The following is a 6,181-nucleotide window of genomic DNA, read 5'->3' as shown; positions in this document are numbered from 1 at the left end:
ACTGGGCTGGAGCTATAGATGATAGACGATCTACTTCTGGTTACTTTACTTTTGTAGGAGGTAATCTTGTTACATGGAGAAGCAAGAAACAAAATGTTGTTGCTCGCTCGAGTGCAGAAGCTGAATTCAGAGGCATGTCGCTTGCACTTTGTGAAACTTTGTGGTTAAGACTTCTCTTGCGGGATTTGGGTTATCTACCTGGGCAACCGATTCGACTATATTGTGACAATAAAGCAGCATGTGATATTGCCCATAATCCAGTTCAACATGATCGTATGAAGCATGTCGAAATAGACATATTCTTAATTAAGGAGAAGTTGGATGGGAAAATTGTGGAATTACCTAAGATTCGATCTGAGGATCAACTAGCCGACATTTTCACTAAAGTAGTCTCAAATCAAGTGTTTTCAAAAGTTTTAGACAAGTTGTGCATGTGTGACATCTATGCACTAACTTAAAGGGGAGTGTTGAGATTTGACCGCTTGTAATCCGGGATTATACAGATTTGTACAGGTGTATGATTGAATTATTTACTCCCTAATTTATTGCTAATTGGTAGATAATTAGTTACCTATTTTAGTTAGGTTCTATTTTATAAATTGAATATAACACCATCAGTAAAATATATCGAATATAATTTCAATCCTTATATTTTTCGGGGTAAGTGCAAAAAACACCCCTCTATTTTTAGAAAGTTGCAAATAACACCCCTACTGTTCAATATTGACCCCTCTAATTTCAAAAAGTTGCAAATAAGGGCTTTTTGTCAGAGGGGTAGGTAAAAATACGAAAATACCCCCCAATATTCTTTATTCAATAATAATAAAAAATTGAAGAAGTTGAAATTACCCAAATAGACATTGACCTAAACTACGTCGTTTTGGGTAATGAAACACAACACAGCCAAACTACGTCGTTTGGCTAATGAACACTAAAAAGGGTTAGGGTTATCCAACCAACACCACCATCAGTCATTCCATTATACCATCTCATACCAACACGATCGAATCGAATGTGGGATTTCGGTGGCATAAGCAGAAGGATCTCCATCACCAGGTCGTGGTTACTGCCGATGATTTCAGCAGCAGCGGAGGAGATTTAGGCCATTAATCAACTTCTTCTTCTTCTTTTTCTCTTCTCTCTCTCACTTCTGTTGAATCCACTTCAGACTTGTTCCTTTCTTTAAATTGTTCTAATTAAACACTTATAAAACAAGCGGATCAGAACACAAGGGAAATAGCGAGACAGATTGAAAGTCGTGGTCTTTGCTTAAGTCTGTGGAGACAAATTGACAATATGGAAAGAACGCCGGTGAAGCTGATCGGAATAGACAATACAGCCACTGGCAGATTTGACCAGAATAGACGAGGGCGGTGTAGGTGGTGATTGACAATTTGCTAAAAAAAACCCTAGGAATTGAGATTAGACGGAGATAAATCTGGGTTGATAAGAAAGAAACCATTTTTGTTACTTTCTCTCTCTATTCTCTGCTTCGGTTTCAAAATGCCAAAAGAACTAAGTTTGGATTAATTCTAAAACTTATTTATTTACTTATTTTCTTTCCTATTTTCTCGAGAATCCAACTTCTGTTACCTGTTTACCTGAAGTTTTCATTTCTTACAGACTTGTATGATCCGGGGTTTCTTTCGATCACATTTCATTTCAATAAAACTTGAGTTTTCAGAAGATGCCTGGTTGAACTTTGACTATGAAACTTTCTTTTGGGGATACTCATAATAATTAGTAATTTCATTACAGAATTGTATTATTCCAAATACTAATATTAACATCTTCGTGTGATCTTTTTGGTTACTTAGATTACTTCAATAGAGTCTCTACTTTACTTGGATTGGTGTAGAATAACTATCTCTCTCATCAATCATCATCATTAGGGTCTGATTTCTGGGTTGGTGTATTGGTGTGTTTGTAACAGATTCTTGCTGTGCAACCTTGAAATTGAATAGCCATTTGGCAAAAGCAAACAAAGTTGGTCCCATCAACATATTGTGGCCAAATCAATTAACTAATAATAGTTTGAAATTTGAGAAAAGGGTGTGGAAGATCAAACCTTGGGTACTTGCTTCCTCTGTTATTACATCAAACAATGGCAGAGAGACTGTGGTATGTTATTTTTCATTATCTAATCCATGTTATTTTTTGTCGGTGATGAGAAGGTGGGGAAGTTTTTATCTATTTTGGAGTGGAGGATTCCGTAATCCACCTCCATTACCAGTTTTTAGGGAACAAGAAATGCCAAGAAAATATGAGAAATATCACTTTTGAATATTTTGAATTTCAATCCAAGTTAAGTAAATATTAATATTTGCTAGTTTTTGTTTCTGATTTTTTTTAATTTACTTTTTATTCCAAATGATTACCAAAACAAATCACAAGTTTGATCCATGAACCACGGCATGTCACTGTGTGATTTGGTTGAAGCATTAGTATTTGAAATAATCACATCTAATATATAAACAGTCAATGAACCAATAATTAATTTGGAATTTTTGTTTTAAATTATTTATTTTAGGGGAAAAAATTGGTCCTAATTTATAAATTTAACTAAAACACAAAATTTAAAAATTATTTTTATGTTTTCAAAAAACCCCCCTATATTTTCAAAAGTGTGCAAAAAACCCCCTGTGTTTTCAAAGGGGTATTTTGGGAAGTACAAAAGGATAGTTTTGGTATTAAAGGCCACTTTTGCTTACATGCACGGCACATGCCAAATTTGTTAGTCAGAAGCCCTTATTTGTAACTTTTTGAAATTAGAGGGGTCAATTTTGAATAGTAAAAATGTTATTTGCAACTTTCTGAGAGTAGAAGGGTATTTTTTGCACTTACCCCTATATTTTTCTCTGAATTGAAGCAAGACTTTATCGGGAGAGAGAAGAAAGTCCCGGGGTTTAGTGCATTTAACACAACTGCGAGAGTATTTATAAACATCAGTTGTCCAAATCCAATTCGCAATTATAATTTATAATTCAACTTTTGTAATAACTGTTGAAGAATTGTTCTGTTTATGTGTGTATATAGATTGTAATCCTATGTGAGTTATTCTACTATAAGTAAACAAAGTGCATCAATCATATGAAGTCTAGTGTGGATTTTTAATATGGTGGACCAATTTCACTGAATTTCAATCTGTTCTGATGAGATTGATTGGTAACACCTGTGAGCACGCCAAAAGGAACAATTACATGTGATCTTTACCCTCTCGGTACTGAGTTGCGTCCGCACACATTTCTATCTTCCTCGTCTTGTCGGCGTCTACATTCAACATGATTCTACTCAAAAACAGTTTCGAAAATTTTAGTACTAATCTACCCTTAATTTCCATAATCTCTCACCACCTAGCATGACATTTTGGTAATTACACGCGAAACAAAACAAACCTGTCACAAACTCATTAAGCAGACCATGTTTAACCATATATACATTACAAGTATCGAATGTATTATAGTTATGAAGAAGAAGAAGAAGACGACAACATAAATTTTACAAAGAATTAAGCAGAGACATCTTCGATTGTCCGGGATGAAGTCAACCACGAAAGACGCCGGAGCACAAGCTCCGCTCCTCCCGGAGGTCGAGTATACGCCAAAAAAGTGAGCGTCAGATCGGGCGCAGTGTTCAATGTGTGCACCAATATAATTGGGGCCGTAATCATGTCGATTCCGGTGACTCTGAAGGTGTTAGGTGTAATTCCGGCTTTGGTGCTGATTATAGTGGTTGGCGTGTTGGTGGATGTATCGGTGGAGTTCATGTTGAGGTTCACGAGTTCCGGCGAGTCCACGAGGTACGCTGGCTTGATGAGGGAGTCATTTGGACGGTTCGGATCGGTTGCTGTACAAATCTGTGTCATGATCACCAACCTTGGTTGTCTCATCGCTTATGTCATTATCATTGGTAAGCATATAGTATTAGTTTAGTTGTTTTTGTTAGATTTTTTTTTTTTTTTTTGAAAACTGAAAATAAAAAAAATTGTACAAAAATCAGAGTGGTTGACCATTTTTAAAACTATTTTACCAAAAATCAGTTAAAAAATAATAATAAAGTATGTTTTTCAGTCTTTTATAGTCTCTGCTATTTATTGAGATTTTGAAAACAATTTTCTGAATAAAATTAAGTGACTCACTCTATTTTATTAAATTTTTAGAATCAAGAAATGAAAATTTTTGTTGTGTTTGGTTGCATGAATTTGGTGTTTTGTATATATTTAAGGCATGAATTCAGTGCAATCCAACATATTGCTGGAGGTGTCTGGTTAGGTGCCATTTTTGTGTTTTCTATTATAGGAATTGTCATTTTTATTTTTTATTTTTGAGGTGGGAATTAACGCACTTGGATTGTTTTGATTTTTGATAGTTACTTTAATTTAGTCATTACGATATTATCCATATTTTTTTTCATGATTTTTAAAGAGAGCCAAATTGGACTGTATTGAAAATTCGTATGTCTAAATAGTTGTAATATTTAGCACAAGAATATTATTATTCATTAGTATATCACATCATACAACTTTTTCTTTGTTAAAATCTTTGTAAATTCAAAGTTCCCTTACTTTCATAATTTTTGCTTCTCCTTGATATATATATATTAATTTTTTTTTTTTCATGGCAAGGATGTTAAGGTTTAGTGATTAGAGAAGAGTGTGCAAGCTTTGAACATGGGCTATCGGACACGGAGAGCAACCCAACCATTCGGGTAACACGGCACTTACCTCCTTCTTGACAAAAAAAAAGTCATTTTTTTTTTTTTTTTCTTTTGACAATAATAGTGTCAGATCTCTTAGAGCACTCCATAATCCATCACCGGACACATTACATTTTTTCCATCCAACATAAACCAGATAATTTTATAAAACTAAATAATAGACAGAAGAATAAAGGAAGCAGAATGAAAAGGATGAATATCAGCTACAAAATGAGCGCTTGTATATAATTAACCCTGTCACAATGTTTTGTAAAATTAATTTTGTTTGACCATGTTGACATTAAAAAAAATTGTCTGTGCACACAGTAATTGTTGTTGATGTAGATGAAGGAGAATAACCGAAATCGAAAGCAGGTTAATTTGAAGTTATGAAATTTCAATTTCAAATTCAAATTCTTATGTGTGAAAATAATCAAATGGAAGAAAATGCTAAATGAAAGAGAGTTAAATTAATTGAGCAACCTGAATTTTTCCACACATAGATTCGGTAAATGGAAGTTATGGGATTGTGTAGTTAAAATCGTTGATGAATTGTAGTAAAATTCATGGCTAATTGTATTCCCCCCACCCCCTCTTCTTCATTGTTCTGTTTGTTATGCTTTTTCTACAATGCCAATGGTAAGATTTCTTGCTGTTCTAATCTTGTTGCCCATTTTTTTGTGGGCTGTGATTGTATAGTGACGTTAAGTAAGAGCAGGATAGAGAGATTCAGTGGTGGAATATCATTGCTGTGAAGGTGAACTGTCATGATGATGGACGGTTTTTTTTTTTTTTTTTCTTTTTTTGACACCACACACATAACAAAAAAAAGTGAGTGTCTACAACCCGAGTCTACAACCATGACTAGGCTGAAACAAAATTTGGACCATAACTTTACAGAAATTGTTCTACTCCACTTTAGAATATTATTTGATGGATTTTCAAACTATCTGCACAACTATATGCCCTTGATACACCTTTTGTGGATGTTTTTATTTTTGAAGATATCATAAAGATCGACTATTTATATTACTTCATAACCATCTATTATAAATAATATTTACTTTTCAGACATCTATGCTTAAATCTAAATCTTTATTTATTTCTTTTGCTCTTTTTCTATTGATGACAGAGATGTTCATGGCATATCAACAAGAAGGGACAGGATTGTGGCAACAGTAATGATTATTCTGGCAGTTGTAACAACTAACAAGCACAATTGCGATTTTTACAAATATATTTCCTTTATTGGAAACAAATTGTGATTTTTCTCTAAATTTGAACTTGGTGTCGAATGGTAATGGCTACTAGCAACATTCTCTCGTGTGCGCTTCATGGATGGATACTAACCCTTTGTTTCTTTTTTGGGGTGTACTTCTGCAATTGAATGGGACTTTAGATAAATTTTTAACTGAAAATTTTTACTCACTGTCACCTTCTATCTTTCAATCATTTGAAGTCATTTTTAATCATATATTTTTTTTTA

Source organism: Cornus florida, unplaced genomic scaffold (genome assembly GCF_030987335.1).
Source record: "Cornus florida cultivar Cherokee Brave unplaced genomic scaffold, ASM3098733v1 CherokeeBrave_3.0.0_Hap2_Chr06, whole genome shotgun sequence".
NCBI classification, from domain to species: Eukaryota; Viridiplantae; Streptophyta; class Magnoliopsida; order Cornales; family Cornaceae; genus Cornus; species Cornus florida.
The sequence above is the reverse complement of the archived record's forward strand: the minus strand, read 5'-3'. Positions refer to the sequence as shown.